The 19,785-nt window shown below is 37.8% G+C and overlaps 4 long non-coding RNA genes across 4 annotated transcripts; 1 reads left to right on the top strand and 3 right to left on the bottom strand.

Annotated features, from left to right (window-relative positions):
- Window positions 1-646: 646 nt before the first annotated feature.
- LOC148732269 (uncharacterized) lies at window positions 647-2,354 on the bottom strand. The gene is made up of 3 exons (XR_016000131.1): window positions 2,019-2,354; window positions 1,517-1,606; window positions 647-783 (listed from the first exon to the last, which is right to left on the bottom strand). It is a non-coding gene; the product is annotated as an uncharacterized LOC148732269 (long non-coding RNA).
- Window positions 2,355-4,984: 2,630 nt separating this feature from the next.
- Window positions 4,985-13,029, top strand: LOC148732267 (uncharacterized). The gene is made up of 3 exons (XR_016000129.1): window positions 4,985-5,767; window positions 8,594-8,693; window positions 9,150-13,029. It is a non-coding gene; the product is annotated as an uncharacterized LOC148732267 (long non-coding RNA).
- LOC148732268 (uncharacterized) lies at window positions 7,904-8,598 on the bottom strand. The gene is made up of 2 exons (XR_016000132.1): window positions 8,307-8,598; window positions 7,904-8,229 (listed from the first exon to the last, which is right to left on the bottom strand). It is a non-coding gene; the product is annotated as an uncharacterized LOC148732268 (long non-coding RNA).
- On the bottom strand, window positions 12,952-18,974 carry LOC111341938 (uncharacterized). The gene is made up of 3 exons (XR_002695891.2): window positions 18,303-18,974; window positions 17,694-17,776; window positions 12,952-13,085 (listed from the first exon to the last, which is right to left on the bottom strand). It is a non-coding gene; the product is annotated as an uncharacterized LOC111341938 (long non-coding RNA).
- Window positions 18,975-19,785: the final 811 nt, after the last annotated feature.

The following is a 19,785-nucleotide window of genomic DNA, read 5'->3' as shown; positions in this document are numbered from 1 at the left end:
GGCCCTTGGCAACAAGAAATAAACAAATATTCGCCGCTTTCTGTAGAAACGGTCCGCATGGCGTTTTTCGAACGCCTCACTCCAAGAGCTTCCCTCAACGCACTTTCATCAATTTTTTTTTTTCTTCCAATTTGCGCAACGGACTTCTCTGAGAGGGGGGGATTGATCTTAGTCTACACTACGTCGTTTACTAAATGACAATATTAATTCTTAGTTGATTTTTGTTTGACCACAGTTTTTGACCACGCGTTTAGTTTACAAGCACGTTTTCTTCACTTACCTGCTGAACTGGTCACTGTCCTGCTTATTATTCTTTGATCGGAAAACAATTTGGCTGAATAACGCCGCAGCAGTAATGTTATGTCCTTTACCAACTGAACTTTCATTATTTTCTTCCATGCAAATTTTAGGAATCTTTCGTATAGTTAGATTTCTTACGCATCATGTAATTCCTTTTCATTAGACCAAATAAAGATTTGTAGTGCAGCCAATTGTTAAAGGCCAATCGTTTTCCGGGAAGCATACAAGAGAAAAAACCAGGATTAAAGAAGAGAAAACCAGGATTAAAAAATATCGCTTAAATCAAGTTAAATCGGTAAAATAACGACACCAGGAACAAACAACACACGTATGGAATAAGGTAAGCCATTTTTATTAAATATTTTCACTTTTACCTACCTCCATGGATACCTAGTAGAAAATCCCAGGCATACAAATCCTTTTAAATCGATATGCCATACTGTGTTCCTTGTGTGGTTCATATAGAGAGCTTGGGCCGGCTACCTGTGTATCATCTTGAGAAGTTATTTTGGGGATAAATTCCCATTATTATTTATTACTGTATTGAAATTGTGCAGTAATTACATGTAGCTTAACAGACTCAAGAGTTGATTTTTCCTTCTTTTCAAATTTATGATTGCATATACTATAAATTTCTGATGAAACTCTATCAAAGCATTCACTGAATTTTTTGCCTTATGCTCAACATAAAATTGCTAGGTTGTTGATTCTTGGAAAGAATTTACGTATAATGCACAAGCTTGGAAAACTTGCCCTCTACAAAACCAAAATAATTTCTGGCATCACTTCCCATGTCTAAACAAACAGAGAAGTTTCTCAGATGGGTTTGAATAAGGTTTTCTGCAGAAATTCAGTGAGTACTGGTAGAAGCCCTCTTTGGGATAGAGGTGTCTATTTTCATGAGATGACTGTTTTTGCCCTCCCCCCCTCCCCAAGATTTCATCAGGAATTCTCCTTTCTTTCTTTCATACAATTCTCTTGATGTTAGCTCAAAGAATTTTGCATTGGATCAAGTAACATTGCCCTAATTGACATTTTTCTTTCTTCTCATCACTCATCTGGTTGATATTGTATTGATATTGTTAGGAGAAATTCATTCTTGGTCAGTAATGAGGGTTAGAGGGTTAACTTATGATCAGTCTCAGTCAAAAACTGCTTTGATTCAAAATTTTTGAACTTGCAGCTTACTGTGGAAAAGAAGTGAGCACCTACTTACCTTTCATGTTAACACTGTTCTTTTCCTCCTGAGAAATATGCTACTATTCAATGAAAAATACTTTGGATACTTGGCAACAAAGGAAAATCTCTATGAGAAGAAAAAGAACTTGTCATTTTTTCCTTGGAAACTCCCAAGTTTTGTATAGAAAAAAAAACTGTTCATAACACTATTTGGTTTTTTTTCCTCCTGAGAAATCTGCTACTATTCAATGAAAAATACTTTGGATACTTGGCAACAAAGGAAAATCTCTATGAGAAGAAAAAGAACTTGTCATTTTTTTCCTTGGAAACTCCCAAGTTTTGTATAGAAAAAAAAAAAAACTGTTCATAACACTATTTGGTTTTACAAATATCAAATTAAAGGGACAAACTATATTTTTTTCGAGTTGATAATATAAATAGGGAAATCAAAATTCTGGCAAGTAAAGTTATGATGAGGTACTGGTGAATGGAGGATTATAAATTGTGAGAGATGTTTGGTAAAAGGAATGTCTTCATACCTCTTCACACAATATAGGATGGATTCTTCAAGGTCTAGACCAAAGAAATGTGGTAACTCATGTTATTCCAGTACACTTGTCTGTAAAAGAACAGTTACATCCTTGATGCATCCATGATCTGTCCTGACAAGCCAATGGCCCAATGCGGCAATTGGGTTAGTTCACTCCGACGCGTCGAGTTGCAAATAACTCAATTTTAGTTTTACGATCATGATACGACGCAATCAGAGTACGCACACCGCCTGGTGGTCACGTTTCTCAACGTTGTGAATGAAAGGACAAGTTTTGCATCGTGTACGAGCGCATTTAAGAGTTCCGGGTTGGTCATTAGTTTGAAGTGAACTTCTGACCAAAAAGTTGCCTATGTTTTTGTCGCGTTTGAATGGAATAAATGGAGGTTCCGGAAAGATAGTGACAGTTTCTGGATGGTTTTGAAGTTTTTAAGAATAATAGATTTAACTGCGTGGTTGTGAGGAATGCTGTCGGAATTTTCCTTTTGCGACGTTTGTTATTGATCGACAGTCAGCACGACAAACGTCAAATTAGGAAAATTGCGACCGCGTTCCATTCGCTCTCACATTTCACCCTCGCAACCACGAAATTAAATCCATTATTCTTAAAAACTCTTTACGATGGCCAATTTTTACAACTTAGGTGATAATGCGACTTTATGGTCAGTGGTGTTTTCGAGCACTGTGCCGATGAATAGGAGACCATGCCGGAGAGGGTAACCGCCAAAGTTGTAAAGAGGCGAGCGGTCATCGAAAAGTTTATACTGATGCAAAATAAAACACTCACACAAAGGTTTAATTTTGCGCATTTTATTTCTGCGCATCAGTCAAAGCTAAAATTGACCCCTTATTCCTTCCCAATGGCTTTAGCAGAGATTTAGTACGTTATTATTGGCAGCTCCTCATTTCCAGAGGAGGTGAGGGACTCGCGCGGAGTTTGTTGCCTATTTGCGCGAATGTCAGTGTGGCATTACCCTGGCTCCAGAGGTTTCTCTTTTTCTCCCTGTTTACAATCCTTTCGGGCTGCGAAGTAGCGAGATTGGCCGACCTGCGTAGCAGCGTCTCTTTTTCTCGGAGCTGCTCGGCGAAAAAACAGGGAGAAAAAGGAAAGAAAAAGAGAAACCTCTGGAGCCAGGGTAGTGTGGCATTTGTGAATTAAGATTAAATGGAATATACAAGATGGCGGATACTCTTCCTATGTAGATTTATGGGGATTCCAAGGTGGTGGTCGTTTTTTTACCCTGAAATGACAGCTTCCTGAGGTTACTTTTGCAATTCGTCGATTTTCTTCGACTGAGTCACGCATGCGTAAAAAAATTGCAATTTTAAAACTAATATGAAATTCTACAATTACACGAAGGGTTTCCTTTTTTAAAATATCGTATAAAAATCTTTGTTGTATCCTGACCAACCATTTCGACTACCTTTGTTGAAATTGATCTTATCTTTATTTGGGTTATTCTACCACAAGTTAGAGAAAATTGCTTTTGTGGCGAATAAATACCTTCACAGCCCCTTCTTCGAAGCGGCTGCGTCGGTATTGGTGCACCACTGGCGCAGCTCGGCAGCACCTCGCTGGAAGCGAGGGATGGAGTATCCTTGCCTGGAAGTGGCAAGCGCGTGGGAATGTCGCGGCCCCGTAGAGTGGGTGATTACGGAGTACCCCTCAGGGCGAGTGCTGTCGTTACTTTTAGCTTTCAATTCTTTAACCATATTTAAACATAATATCCCTATCCTATTGGTATCATATTCGTTATTTTTACAGTGAAACGAACTCAACCGGGGCCACCCAACGTTTTTTTAGCCAATTACAAGACAAGTACGGAACAAAAGAATGGGAGTTCGTTCACCAGCGGTCAAATTAAACTGCTCGTTTGACTGGAGTCGATGTGAAGACATGCGAAAGCTTCTAGTTTTTTTACGGTGAAATAAATATGTTGTTTATTTCGTTTACGGTAAAAGCGAATGAAAATTTACCTAATAGCGGCCGGTAATTTTGAAGACTGAACAGCCTCAACGTACGTAAGTAACGAATAATGCTGGGTAAACCAATTAAATTTATTTTTCGAAACACGGTCTGGAGTGTCGGAGACAAGAACTTGTATAATTTACCGAGTATTGCTGCCGGGAATTTTGAAGACTGAACGAACTCAACGTAAATTTACCAAATTACGGCTGAGTAAACTTTTATAACAAAAATTTTGCGAAATAGGGTATGGAGTTTTGAAGAAGAAAGCTTGTATAACTTACCGAATTTTGGGGCCGGGAAGTTTGAAGACTGAAAGGACTCAGACTTAAAGAAATTTACTAAATTACGAACGAGTTAACTTATAAAATATATATTTCGAAACACGGTCTGGAATGTCGAGGATGACAGCTTATATAAGTTACGGAATAATGCGGCTGGGAATATTGAAGACCAAACGGACTCAATACAAATGTATTTGCGGAATTGACACGGCCTGAGATTTTGAAGACGAAACGGTTTTACCTCAAATCAGTAAATCTTTGAAATACTTCCCGGCTTTCAAACTACAACGCAAACGGAATCAACCACCGGTAATACATGCAAAAACTAAATTTGAAATTTTCTTTGTCCTCGTGATTGGTTACTAAAATTCCCGGTAAAATTGTAGATACGGCCGTTTTTCAATGATATTTTAAAAATATACTTGTGTTGAGCCGGTTTCGCCTTGAGGTTTAGCCGGCCGTAATTTGATATATTTATTTACATTGATCGAGCCCGTTTCGTGTTCAAAATTCGCGGCCGCAATATTCAGTAAATTACATAAGCTCCCGCCTTCGGCATTCCAGGCCGTGTTTCGGAAAATATATTGTATAAACTGAGTCGGCCGCAATTTGGTAAATTTAACTTTAGTCAGTTTAGTCTTCGAAATTACCGGCCGCCATTCGGTAAATATTTATTCACCTTTATCGTAATAGAAATGAAAAATATTATATTTTTTTGCTTTAAAAAAACTATAAGCTTTCGCATACCTTCACATCTGATCTAGTCAAACGAACAGTGAAATTTGACCCTTATAGTGATTGATCCGCTGATGAACGAACTTCAATTTTTTTGTTCTAAACTCGTCTTGTGATTGGCTAAAAAACGTTGGGTGGCCCCGGTTGAGTTCGTGTCGCTGTAAAACCTATTTTAGGTTTCACTGTTTTTCACCACTAGTTTTTTTTATATTTGTACATCTACTGAAGTTTAACCTGATAAATAAAACTACAGTTTTAAACCTCTGTGAACGGAACAATTCCTTTCCTACACAAAAATCGAAACCATAACATGTTGACTCAGTGTCATTGCCGTTTTTGGGTCAGTACGTTAGCTGTTTTGTGTACGTTAGCTGTCTAGCATCATCCAATCAGCGTGGGGCAAACAGCGTGACGGTTGCTCCTTGGCACACGTAATCGGGGTCGCGGATGCTGATGGCTTCGAAAGCTGCATTTCTCGAAAATGTTTTGGCGGTTAGCGCTTGGATTTTGAATGGATCTTCGATTGAATGCGACGAGAAGAAGCGTCAACCTTTCAGTTTATCTGGTTTTGGATTTGGAAGCCGGGCGATTCTTATTTCTGGGTGAAAATCGGCTTCGCGCTAGAGCGGTCGAAAATGAGCTTTCCACCCACGTCTCCTTCTTATAACGTATAGTAACAGCCGACGCAAAACCCACCAAATCGCTGAAATTCGCCATTTAGAGCCACAGAAACGACAATACACAGCAAGTGAGGTAGGTTTACATTTATTTTGAGCTTTAACTCAGACATTTCATGATATAAGTTTACGATAATAAGACTCTTCAATATTCTCCCATACAATCCTTTATATTTCGAATAGACAACCAGACTTGTCGCTTGTCTAAACCCCTTGTGATGTGACACCTTCTCATCAATAATAACGCGCAAGGGCTAATGGGATACCCGACTGATCCTTCTTTGGAAGGACACATGTCCTTGTGTTACGAGAATCGAATTTATTTTTACTGAATCTGTCACGCAATCCCAGACTTTTCTAGAATTATCTGTAAGCTGTAATATTCCAGAAACTTCTTTCATGTGACTCAGCAGTTTCCAAAAATAGTACAACTTGTAATACGCTATAAATAGTAATAGAACATTCTAGATAACTAAAGTAAATGTATAAAAGCTGACTTGTGAGAAGTACAAAAGAGATTTGCCCGAGGGCTTACCCTCGTGGCTTGCTGACTGAACTTTTGGAAGCTATGATATGACGAGCCTATGACCTTTTGACCTTGCGATATCCGGAGAGAAGAAAGAGATGAATAATACTATAGTCGAGAGAGGAAGAAGATAGAGAATACAGAGTTTACTATGGAGTCCTCCGGAAGAGTTTGTGTACAAGGAAAGAATGCGATAAATCAAGAAAGCCAAGCGCTGTGGTCTTCAGTCTTCGGAAGTTAGAATTGGAAGTTGATCAAGACGACGAACACTTACACGGCATGAAGGATTGTAAGCCTGCTTTATGAACTGCTTAACTTAATCTTTAACCTAAATGAATTAGACAATGTAAAACTAATTAAATAATAGTTAAAATGGGTAACTGCTTGTTGTTACATTTTTGTTGCGTGCCATATATCGTACTCGGGAGTCTATTTTCATATATGCTTTGTTAGCGGACATTTGTTGGTCATTCGTGCACGTAACACTTGATACATTTTTACAGTACTGGAGATCCTTGATCCGGTTTTTCCAGGAAACCACATTAGGTGATCGGATGATTCAATTCGCGCTCCTCCTCAATTCGCGCAAGCCTCGCCTCTTGCGCTTTCCTGTGCTCACCTCAGTGAAGAACTAAAAACAAAAGGCGCCTGTTCCACTCGGCGAATGAATTTATCTTATGACATGGGTTAGGGCGGCACATTGCTCTTTCAAGGGCTAACTAAGAACTTCGAACAACCTTCCAAAGAAGAAATATAGTAAGTTTTGACCTCACCTTATCTCTGTCTTATTCTATTCACACATAGGACGCGTATCGTAGTTGCCTCACAAAATGCAGGACGCGTGCCACTTACGGACCCCGTAATAACTTATACTCATAACTCATGGTGACTCAGAAAACTCGCGACACAACAAATGAACCCAGTCTTTCTCCTCGACCTTTAAAGTTTATTTTACTTCATTTTTACCAACCATCAGTCCTAATTCTTAGGACTATTGCAGCTCGATGTAACCGCTTGCGTTCAAGCAAAATGTTACCGCTTCCGAAAGAAGCTGCGAAATATTTTATAGTTTGATAGCCTCCATGGTTAGTTAATTTTTTAAGGAAAAATTATAGTTAGCGGCGGTTTCAGTTCTGGATAAGACCTCGTGTAATCAAGGTCATTTCTAAACTAGAGGACTAGTTAGACTGTAATCCTCGATAAAGTAGTCAAGACCCGTGAACGTTGGTAAGCAACAATCTATTTTGTGATTATGTTAACTCGCAGTTGTGATTCAAAGCAAAACCTATCGCTAGTTTTTACTTTACTTGATTCTTTTAATTGCCACGTGCTCGTCGACCAAATTGATATTATGCTTAATTATAAAGCTGTTATTGTATTAGGTACTTTCTTCACGTAATATCCGCAGTTGACCGCTTCGATATAAGAACGCCTCAAAGAATAGGAAAGGTATAAAGAAAGAAAAGATCCTAAATTAGTTTGGTGTTTATCGCATGCGCGTGTATAAACCCGGGAATCGAGTACAATTTCTAACTTGAAAGGAAACATTTACACTCGATGCACGATGCTGTCGGTCGGTTTGCGCCGGTTTCGCTACTTGTCTAATTCGCTACGTTCAAGTTCGCTACATGTTCGCTACCAACATGCCGAGTTCGCTGCCTCAGTTAATTCACTGTTTTAACCATATGCCACAAACAATATATGTATTTTGTACTCCCAAATTAAATTCAGCGTTAATCCTGTTGCCATAAAAAGATAACACGTTTGAAAGCTAGTAATATTTACTTCGACAATCAAGGAACGGCTTAATAAAAAAAACTTCGTTCCTTAATGAAAAAAAACTTCCTTCCTTCGTTGCCAGCGTGTAAAAAGGATAATAAGTAAAGACATCAGTAAAGTCAATGAGAAGTAACTCAGTGCCCAAGTTGCCGTTCTCCTTGTATTCTCTGTTTTCCTTCACGATCGAGAGGGTAACAATCTGTTAAATTTTTCACCATTTTGTCCTTTACTTCCTGCGAGGATAACAAACAATTATTTATTTACTCACGCAATTCAAAACGAGGCCTGAAAGAGATTCGTTATTTCTTACCCAGATCTACTGCTTGTAATGATGATATCTGTCTTTTAAATTAGCTCTTCTCGAAAGTCAGATTAGTTTTCCTTGTCACAAAATAGTTACTACAATCTAGCAGCTGATAATTTTTTCTTTTTGTCACAGCCAATCCGTTCACTGTGCTTGATTCTTGATTAGCTGGAAATGCGTGCAAACAGAACTGTCCCAAATCTGTGACGTAGCAGGCGATTATTGGCTACAGTTGTTGATCCATATTCATCGCAATTTGTAGAATTTTAAGCAAACCACGCTTTTCCTCGTAGAGTGAAGACGTGCAGTCCGTTGTGCCAAACATCACTGCGTTCTGGAAGGAAGACTTTGGACCTGTAGCAATGGAAACACCGTTATTGACTACAACAGCAGGTGGGCATTGCTTTGGAAAATATCGCCTTAAGCTCCTTCTGAGATCTAAACGGGTCGCACGATCTTGGTTCAACGATGCAATACGAATCCGGTTTCTCGCTCTGAGCACCTCTTCAATTCGAAATTAGACTGAATTAGGGTGTTGACTTCGACAAAAGCAGAGCCAGTGATTATAAATGGATAATGGTTGTGAAACGCTCAAACAAAAGTGTTTCGCGTGGTGAATCTTTCGGGGAATTAATTTTGTATTTAACTGCAATCACGCGGAGGTGTGATAACTCAACCTACTCAGTGGCTTTTGCTTCATTTAAAATAACATTTAACGAGTTTTGATGCTTTCCCTTTCTCTTAAATTGTCCTAAAGGACAAAAAAACTAAGCATGATTTTAAATTTTTAGTTTTCGTCCTTTTGGAAAGGAAACATGCCTTGGTTAAATTCATATTTTCTACTTTTAGGAAGAGCAATGTTGTCAGAAGTATGGAGTTTCGAGCGGAGGCTGGTCGAGCGGAGGCTGGTAAAGAGAAAAGACTGGAATCCATGAATTCTTGGTGGATACTGCAAAGATAAGAACTTTGAAACTATTTAATAATACTAGCAAAAATGGTGGCCCTTATATGTCTAATTATTGTATGTAGTCTTTGTTCTTTCACCAATTGTCTTGGAATGGACAAAACTGTTTATATGGTAGGTGAATAGTTCTCATGAAGCCACCATGTTTGGAATAGATTCTTAAAATATGTTACTGATTGTTATGCAGACCTTGAACGATCATCTGATTTACTTGAACTACCAACTATAATTTGGTGCAATTTATTTCGCACAGATAATCTCGTTGCATCGAAATTAGGACAAAAAAAAAACAGAAACTGGAAACTGATGTAATCGGCCTGGCTATAGAGTGCTGGGCAAGAGTTCCACATAACCCCATATATTAATTATGCAGACAGTGTTGCAAAGAAACCTTTCTATTTAGTCTTTATGAAATGGAATGCATAATTAATGTATGGGGTTATATGGAACTCTTTCCGAATGCTGTTACTAAAGTTATTAATTTCGAAGCTATGATCGCTCAGTTTTCCTGGTCTGTTTAACAGTTAGTAGCTTGGTTGACAAAGACCTGTTGTAGTTGATGTCGGACAAAAGTGGTATTAAGGTGGCACTCCAATAAAATACTTCGGCCAGACAAATGAAATTCAAAGTTGAAATATTTGAAGAATTCGACTGATTTTGTGTATCTTCTTTACGTCAAAAATCACATTGCTGCACATCATCGACTTACACTATTTTCAACGACTGACTCGGAAAAGCTAGTTTACTATGGCTAAAATAAAACTACTCACAAAAGAGAACATGAACGACCTAAAAAGAAAAAAACAACAACAACAGAACAAACTACGGAATAATCATCATTGACTAACCAACGGACAAACGCCATTTGAGTCAGACAGCCACTTTACTGGAAACTGATCAATTAGTTATACAAACCAAACTTGTAACGTTCGACTTGTACGCAGTTATTCACTCGACTGCGATGACTTTTACTTGCCAGTCACTACTTCAACAACAAACCTTTTCAGGACTTCTCTCACCAGGACGATAGAACTTGACGATTGACAACTGACAACTGAATGATACCAAGAGAAAACGCTGGCTTGAAAAATTTTGATTTAATTGAAAATTCATTCTCGGCATGAACTGCAGGAGCGTAGCTAGGAATTTTTCAAAGGGGGGAGGGGGGGGGGGTCACAGAGGCTACTCACCAGATTGTCATGTCGACCTCCCCGCCGTGCATGTTTTACTTCATGTTACAGTTTTGAGATGAGCTGTGAGAGTATAGTGGGCAGGCCAAGATATTGTCATGGCGTTTTCACCACCTGAATATTGTAGGTTGTTTGCTCAAAAGAAGGCCTACCAATGAGGGGGGGGGGGGTCACGGGCACCCCAGGGCCCCCCTGGCTACGCCCTTGAACTGTGTTAAACAGGAAATTTAAGAACTTTTATTCAATAACAGAAGTATTTATTTTTCATTCACGAAGCAAGAATTAGAGCTGCCATCTTGGATCATATCCGTTAATTACTTTGTACCATCAACTGAGTTCGGTTTCCTTGTAGAGTAAGATATGTTTTAAAACTCTAATGCCTGGTCGCCAGCTCTTTCGAGAAAAATGATTAAGTTGAAATTTACCGCTGTATAAACCAGTATAAATCTATATTGCGAAGATTTCTCACAGCCCCCGCATACTTTTGTAAAACGAAGCCGTAATCCCAAAGGCACTCTACTGTTTTCACCATTACGGAGTTAAAGAAAACCACGACGGCAACGGGAACTTCACCAAACAAAAGTTTCAATATAATGAGCAGAACAATGGCTATGCAAGTGCGTTGTAAATCTTTGTAAATTTCAAGAACGTGAAATGACCAAACTTTGCATTTTCTGGAGAACGTGAACAACGACGGCCAATTTTTTCAATTTCTATTTCTAATGTAACGCTGTGTTCCAAAGAACAAGAAAATCTCATTTTTCATTTTGGTTAGAACAGGTTAATTTTTCCAGCTAAACGTGGAATCAAAACTACAAATAAAAAAATATTAGAGATGCTGACATGTTAGATGAAATATTAACCAAATCAAAACAGTTCTCATGTTTTCTTGTCATCATAAATTCAAGGAATTATAAAATATCTTCATATTTTGAAATTAAAAAATTTGGACAGAAAGCACACGGATTTGACGAAACCAAAGCGCGAAATAAAATACTAATTAAAAGTTTATTGTGTCTTTACTTTGAACAGCTAGTGCTAGCGCTTTTGATTCCTCCACCGCGTTGGTTGTCATTTTCAGTTTCTGGTTTATGTAAATTTTTTTTTGAATACGAACTTCCTGGGTAATGCACAAGTTGCATTCGAAAAAGAGAATCACTTGTTATGACCCTTTGGACCAGGCATTTGGTTTTAAAATATATTTTAGTTATTATTTACTCCTTATTGTAAGTGGTAAGGAGATCTTTTGTGCGGTCACTAGGTGTAACACAGGAACACAGAAAGAAAGATAAACAAAAGTTTAAAATTTTGATCTTCATGCATTGAATTCAGTCTATAATAAAAACGGAAACTGGACGCCGTTGACGAACAAATATCTTGAAACAATTCGATGCAAGAATTATTATTTTTAATATTATGTTATTACTTCAAGCCAAATTGTGAAACGTCTTTGAGCCTAAGAGGCTAAAATCGAACTCAAAGAATTTGCTCCAACAGTTTATTTCAATTTATTTCCCAAATTGCCTCTCGAATCTAGTTTAAGAAAACTGGAGCCTAATTGTTTTTGTCTTAACTTTTGAAGGCCAAAATCAAATTGAAAGAGTTCGCTCGAATTTAAAGTAAATTTGGACCGTGATCATGAAATATATTAGCTTTTGCGGCCTAATTGAATTTTGTCGAAGTCAGATAGTATTCCTAAATATTTCAGTGTTTTTTATTTTTTTCAACTTAATTAGGTGGAAAATAAGAGGCTTTCAGTCGGTAAATCCTAGTTCTGTGTCTTGGATAAAGTGTTTTCGGTGTTTTTGCATCTTGTGTCCTGTGTTACATTCGAAAATGGCGGCTGTAAAGATCTTTTACTCCGAAAAAGACATCATGGCAAGCTTTGGGCTTAATCAAAAATTGATTGGGTTTCAAAATGAACTTTAGATTTAAAAGAAATTGAACACAATTTTGGAGATTGCATATTTCTGATTGAACGCTCTATAGTTTGCCAAGATGCTCTTTCGTTAATAACTTCAACACATCTCGTGCAAACAATTGAAGTATAAAAACGTTTGGGAGATAGACCTTTCGAATCAGGATTTCTTTTAAAGGAAACAAAATTGTTTAGACTGTTTCGATTTTTTTCTAAGAGAGGATAATCTGGGTTTACTCTTTAATTATTTTGCACGAGATGCTTTCTAATTATTTTGCGGCGGGAACTTTGGAAGGAAGTCTTTCTAAAATTTTTACCCAAAATGTTGCCAAGGGAACATCTGTGCAAATTGGTCCAAATTTTCCCGCCAAAAGTCTTTACATATATATATATATATATATCAGTTATTAGCAATGTAGGCTATATTAGAAAATGTAATTTTAAAAAAATTGGCGCATGCGTATTTTGAGCGCCGTATTTTTCTAAGTTTTTGCCGGGAAATTTTTTCTTCTAAAACAGCCTTCAACATGAATTAAACTGACAAAAATCACAGCATTTTTAGCGTTTTCAATCTCAGTTCTGATTCGAAAGTTTGTTGCAAAAAAAGTGCGCTACACCTGTTTTGTACCTCTGAATAAATCTCGTCTTTCACTTGGATCCTGTCCTTCTTGTTTGATTCGTGCTTGAAGCATCAGGGATATTCACCAGTCAGTCTGAAAAAATACGAAAATAACCCAAGAATCAAGAAATGCAGTAGAATTGATATCTTTCTTTCTCAAGCGATGATGGTACAGTGTTGGTTTGTCGCAGAAACACGTATTTATTTTTGATGAGTGAAATTTATAATATAAATCTTAACTGCTGTGTGACTGTACAAATGAGGGTGAACATAACCTGGATTTAACGATAAATTCAGAACGATCACTGGCTTTTCGTCGGCTTGTTGTGAGCGAAATCATTTCGTTTTGATTTTAGTCAACAACAACTTACAGATTTAATCTGTGTGCTCGCCAGCAATTCCTCGAGATCACGAAGGAATTTTTATGCAATAATTACATAAATTTAGTTTCTGTTTTCTTAAATATATCGCTGGTCACACGCAGAGTGCCTGTTCAAATACTGTTCTCTTGTTCAAATTTTCGACGAGAAGGCCAAAAAAATAACAGACTCAGAATATTGCAGCAAGCCCTGATGGGACCATGGACAGATAGAGGAGCTAGTAAATAGAAGTGTAAATCCTAATGCGTGAGAATTCGCGAGAGTCGGTGAATATGCAAACGTAAATACAAACAACAATATGAAAAAAATGGTTGGGCGGCGTTTTTTCTAAAATGAAAAGCTGAAAATTACTCATTTGACAAAATTTTGAAAATTATTCTCTGAAAAACAGCTTCGGTAAAATTTTTCGGAAATCAAGCTTTATATCTCTTTCATAAATTCGTTCTTAGTGAACATCTTTGAATTAATCATCTTACAGCTAGATTTCTTTGGTGTACTTCATTATAAAGCAAAGTCATTTGATGGTGGGTTAGCGTAATTTGTTAAGGTGGCAGAAAATAATTCACAGTTTCTGTGCTTTGGTGAATCAATAAAACCAACACGGAAAATGGATTCCAGAATAAAAACTAGCGAAGAAAAAAAAAACAAAAAAAACAGACGTTTCGATCTCTCCGAGATCATTTTCAAGCTGTAATAAAAGCGAATGAAATACATATCTATATGTAAAAATTAGGGCGTGAGTATGTCTAAGGATAAAATATGTAAATACAAGCGCTAAAATAAAATGGAAGTGTTAAACACGAAGGCGCGCGAAATAAGGAAGTCTTCCCTGGAAAGACCTAGGCTCATTTGTCACTCACCGTTGACGTGTGCGGGTCAAATTTAAATGCTAGTAGACGAACAAAATGAGCTAATGAGATATCTATTGTTTATTTCCACCAGCATGGTGGCATGAGGTAACGTGCGAACCACCTACTTTGATCTCAAATTTACCGCCACAAATAAAGACACTTTCCATTGGAGAAAAGAAATACAAATCTAAACAATTCTTGTATTGTGATGAAGACATAAAACAATTTTGAGGAATGCGCCCACTGTTTACTGCTTTAGAGTAGCTGTAGCTCAAGCTGACTTGAATCTAAGAGTTCTACATCACACGACGGTTGATTGACAAATGGTCCAGTGGGACCTAGGGCTCCTTTTATAGCGCGCCTTTTTTGTTTAATTCAATAAAATACTAAACTATAAAAATAACTTTGCACGGATTGAATCAGACTGTTTGTTCAAAGTTGGTTTCAGCTTCTTTCTAAAGAGCATTTCGTAGATCAGGCAATCAAATTTACTCAGACACTTTCTCACGACTTAAAATAAACAAAATTAAATTAAAAAAAAACTGTTCTCGTCGCAATAGAATGAAACTATATATGTTGATATATATCTAATGTTGAGAAACAAGCATCGATGCATGGAACATACTTTTCCAATCTGTTTTTAGCATTTAGAGCTCGTATAATTTTCACGATTAGTCTGTCAGTTCTTGATAAAAACTCAAAATCAGTTTTGCAGCATACTATGACAATTTGGTTCTAGCCTCTAGAGCTTGGACAGTTTTAGTATCAGCTTAGGGTCGAAGACCTTTATTGTAACACGTCAAAAAATATTAGAAATAATTTTATGACAAATGCAACAAAAACTTTGACATAGCGATATCCACTTACATGCAATTGGAGTGTACACTATTGATTTGGTTCAAGTCTACACTGACTTAAATGAGCTCCAATTAAAGCAGTAATCCTTAAAATTGAAAATGTTAGAAACGAAAATGAAACAAACGTTCATTTGTAGAAGAAAATGTTAAGATAAGATCATTGCAGGTGCAAGCAGTTAATTGTTATTGGCCGTCTAAGCCTTTATCGAAGGAGGGTATTAATTTTTGCTTAGCCTCAAGAACCGAAACATTCAGATTTCAGGTTGACCAAAATACCAAAATATGCCATAAAATAAACGCCTTCTTTAACATGTCATGCATGATCATCATCCTAGCATATTATGTTACCACAGCAACGGGATGCCTTGCAAGAAAGTTCGGTGACTCACTTTCCTTTTTTATCAGTTAACTCTTGAATAAATATTACCTTGCTAAAGAAAAACATACCGAAAAAAAAATTGGAATTCTCCAATCGTGGCTAAGGGAAGTATTACATTTATTTAGAGGTACCGAAGGTGGTCATCCTTGTGCGAAGCCACGCTCGATTGACCTAGATTCACACGATCATTTTGATGCAAGCAGGACTTCAGATGGAATATTTGAAAAATTCAGGGTTTTTTAATGAAACCTTGGACAGCAACGAAACATGTCAGGCCAGGGACTTGTACTTTGTAAAATTCTTCATTTTGCTAGCGAGTAAGGCGCAGATCAATCCGAAGCGTCAAAATACCCCCTCCGGCAACCCACCGGCATTTGACGGTTGTCCATGCCCGGGGGGGGGGGGGAGGGGGAAGTATCAAGTCTTTACAGCGGAAAACAATTATTTTATCTTTAAATATGGACGTGTTTCAGGTAAAAAGTTCACTTTCGCGAGCGAATGGCTCAGGAGAAAGGGTATACAAGGTCTAGGTTTAAAAACTTGGTCATTGTGTAGAATGTCACGGTCGCTGATTTTGCTTTTTACAAAAGAATTGGGAGAGGCAGAATTTTTGCCTGCGGGGGGGGGGGGTGGGGGCGGAAATTTGAACAAACCAATCTTCAAATGTTCAAATACCCGCGGGGATTTTGAAGTTTCAAAAAAATCGATGGATAATCTCTTCAAATATATCAAAGAAAAGGTGGATGATCGATACCATTCTTACGGTTGTTCTCTATTCTTAAAAAACTTGAACACAATTTGGAAGGCTAAACCGTTGCTATGGTAACTTGGTAGTGAAAGTCCAAGCACTCTAAACAACAGACGTGTTTAGTTACAATTACAATGATATGGTTGAGATCGGACGTCAGCATTATCAGGCGCGTCTGGCAGCCTCTTCAGTGCATGTAACGATCTCACCTTCCCGCCCATTCCACCCCAGTAATTTCGTGCGTGGGAAAATAACGTCTTCTACCCCTAACCCTGCAGGAGACGGGGCCTACGGTTTATTCGTCCTTATCCGAGAAGACTAAAATATCTATCCATTTCTTGATATTATAGAAAGGTAGCAAATTCACCTCAGTTATTTTAAGACCATGAGTATTGGTCCGGCCGGGGCTCGAAACCCTCGACCTCCTGCACAACACAATCCAGTCCTCGAACCAATTGAGCAAACCGGGGTCCTAAACCGTTGCTATGGTAACTTGGAAGATCAGGTCCCGGTTGTTCAAAGGTTAGATAAAGCTATGCAAGGGATAAATCTTTATCTGGTGGATATTGCAGTAAGTTTTGCTATCACTTATTCACGAGAGAGTGATTTATCTATTTAAACAATAGAGTGTTTCTGTCGAGGAACTATCGGTTGATAGTTGCCTCGCGGAAATTTGATGTTCTTAAAACAAATATTTGCCCGAGAAGCGAAGCTTCGAGGGCAAATATGCTAGTTTTAAGAACATCAAATTTCCAAGGGGCAACTAGCAGACCGATAGTTCCGAGACAAACACTCAATTGTTTTTATTGTTCACCACTAAATTTTCTTCTGCGCCTACAGCTTGTCACAAATGTCAATAATTCGCCACCGTACATTGGCTAAATAATACGTTATACCTGTCAGAATTGAAAAGTCATTGTTTTTCCGATCTGCCTAACTTCGCGGTCGTCAAACTATTCAAAACTTTTCACGGATGAGTACTATCAATCCAGGTATTTTCCGCGGACAGGCACTATCCATCCGGGTATTTTCCGCGGGCGGGCACTATGGGCTGATAGTGTCTCTCCACGGATAAACACTATCGCGTTACGTGATCGATTTGAACCAATAAGAACCGGAGAAAATTTTGTGGTGAACTATAATAATGGATAGCGTTATGCGACCTTTATACAACTGGGCCCAGATGGATAGTCATATCATGCACTACGAAGACGAAGTATTTCTTCGACACTGGTGAAACAGATTAGAAGTATTCATCATCCGAACACTGCTGAACTTCCACTGAAAACCACCTCCATCAGAAAGAAACCCACGAAATCAGAGAGTGAATAAATTAGTTCATTTCTAAGTTTACAGTTTTCCTTCATTATTGACTGAATCAGTCTTGCGATAAATCCAGTTTAAATCGTTCAACGCAGACGAATAGACCTAGATAATTAATTAATTCAATTAATGATTAATCAATTAAAAGAAGCCAATTAACAAACCTTGTCAGAAGTTGTCATCCATTTCCTTCCTTAATTCCTTGACTCTCTTGATTTTGAGGTGACCTCATTTTCTACTTCGGATACTGTTCCAGGGAGAAAAAAAGAGACAATCATATTGTGAATACGTACATACTCGATGGCTTTTCATAGTAAATAACAAACGCAAAAGTCTGGATCGAAAAGCTCATTAACAGCCACCAAATTTTTCGGTGCCAAATTCAATGTCCTTTAACTAGGCTTTCAAAAACAAAATTTGTAATTGCTTGGCAATAACCTAGCTGAATGGGTGTTTGGCAAGCTAAAAGGTCACTATACTTTAATCGAGAAAGCTACTTGAAAAATATGTACAGGAATGAAAAAGAGAAATAAGTGACACGTACACAACACTTAACTTAAAATTTCTCGCTTTGTCCGAGAAAAGTGACGTTTAAGAAGAACTGTAATGGCGGCTGCCGCCGTGGATTTGTCCTGAGTTGTCACTGAGTTATGAGTATTACGCTCTTCTTTCCTACATTTGACTAAGTAAATCAATTCTTCCTGAAAGGGCCACAAAGAGAAAAATAAATACTGTATAACTATCTAAATGTATTTTTCCAAAGGTTATTTTACCTGAAGAAAAGTCGAGATAGAGTGAAAAGCATGAATCCTCGACATGGTATCCGAACCACTTCATCCAGAATACAAAAATACACCGGACGACCTGGACAGAACAGACCATACCAAGCGGTAATAGTGTCGAAATGGAGTATTTCTTGGCTCCATAGAAACAACGAAAGATGCTCAAATCCCTTGTCGTTCGTAAGGTCTTTCCACGTGCAAGACTTAGAGAAAATATGAATATTGATTTTGAACATTATTGTAATTCAAATGAGTTTCCGACTTTAAAAGCCGGGTTCAAAATAATCGACATCGAGTTCTTCAGTATGATCAGTTCGATTTTGAAAAGATACCTCGTTTTAGACATAGTTTCAACTTAAGAAACAAAGTTCAATAGAGCTGCAAAAAATGTTGTAATTTTAGAAATATCGACTTGCACTTAAAAACATTTCGCTTGAAAAACGTCTTTTTCAGTCTGGTAATCAGAACTCTGCGTTATGTCGATCCGTGCTTTTCTTTTATGAGCATTTGGGGTAAACAAGGGGCTGCTGTTTTTCAACCTGCATCAGTGTAAACGAAACGCGCTACAAACTAATAAAGGCGTGAACATGTATATCTGCGTACATAAATACAATATCTTCAGGCCAGAGCAATTTTTCAAAGAAAAACATGAATGTAAGTTATTTGTACCACATAGTGTAGTTTTAATAGAGTTATAAACGACGAGGTTTTGTCGTTTTGTACTTTGAAATGACAGTATGTTGCCTGTTTTCTTCGACTGAGTTACGCATGCGTTAGAAAAATTTTATTAGGATGAAGTTCTACGATTAAAGAAAGAGTTACCTACAGTATCAGTTTTAAAATATCTTTGTATTTATTTCCTGGTCACCCATTACTCGGCTACTTTTGCTTTAAATTGATCTTATCTAATTGGGTTACAGCACCACATGCAAGAAGGAACTGCTTTTGTGTCAAATAAATTTCTCCATGGGCCATAAAACTACCTCAATATTGCCGGTGCACCACTGACGCAGTTCGGCAGCACGGAGACTAAGATACAAAGATGGTACCATTACTAATAGCTTTCAGTTCTTATACCTCATTTGAAAGCAGGCCCCTCGCTTCAGTATCACTTACGAAATTATGAACGACAGCAATGAAAACGAAGTACAGCAATATTCGTCATTCGTCATTTAACTTCTCATTCGCACCACAACATTCTTTATCTGTACGAACAACCATCGTTAGTAGAGGGAGAATGGCCAGTCCCCCTCTACTAACTATGGAACAACATAACGATTGAATCCACAACATGTCAACTCACCGTCACTGATGTTTTTTTTTTTTTGCACTGTTGTTTTTGCAGCAGAATAACAATGTCCAAAGCCTCTGATCCTGGCTGTGCACGATCTCACATTAAGCTGCTTGGTGTTCTTGTGGCAAGCAACGCAGCTAAGCCAACTCTCTTAAATCCCCACTCAGATACGGCTTGAAA

Source organism: Stylophora pistillata, chromosome 4 (genome assembly GCF_964205215.1).
Source record: "Stylophora pistillata chromosome 4, jaStyPist1.2, whole genome shotgun sequence".
Lineage (NCBI taxonomy): Eukaryota > Metazoa > Cnidaria > Anthozoa > Scleractinia > Pocilloporidae > Stylophora > Stylophora pistillata.
This window is presented reverse-complemented; position numbering and strand designations above follow the sequence as displayed.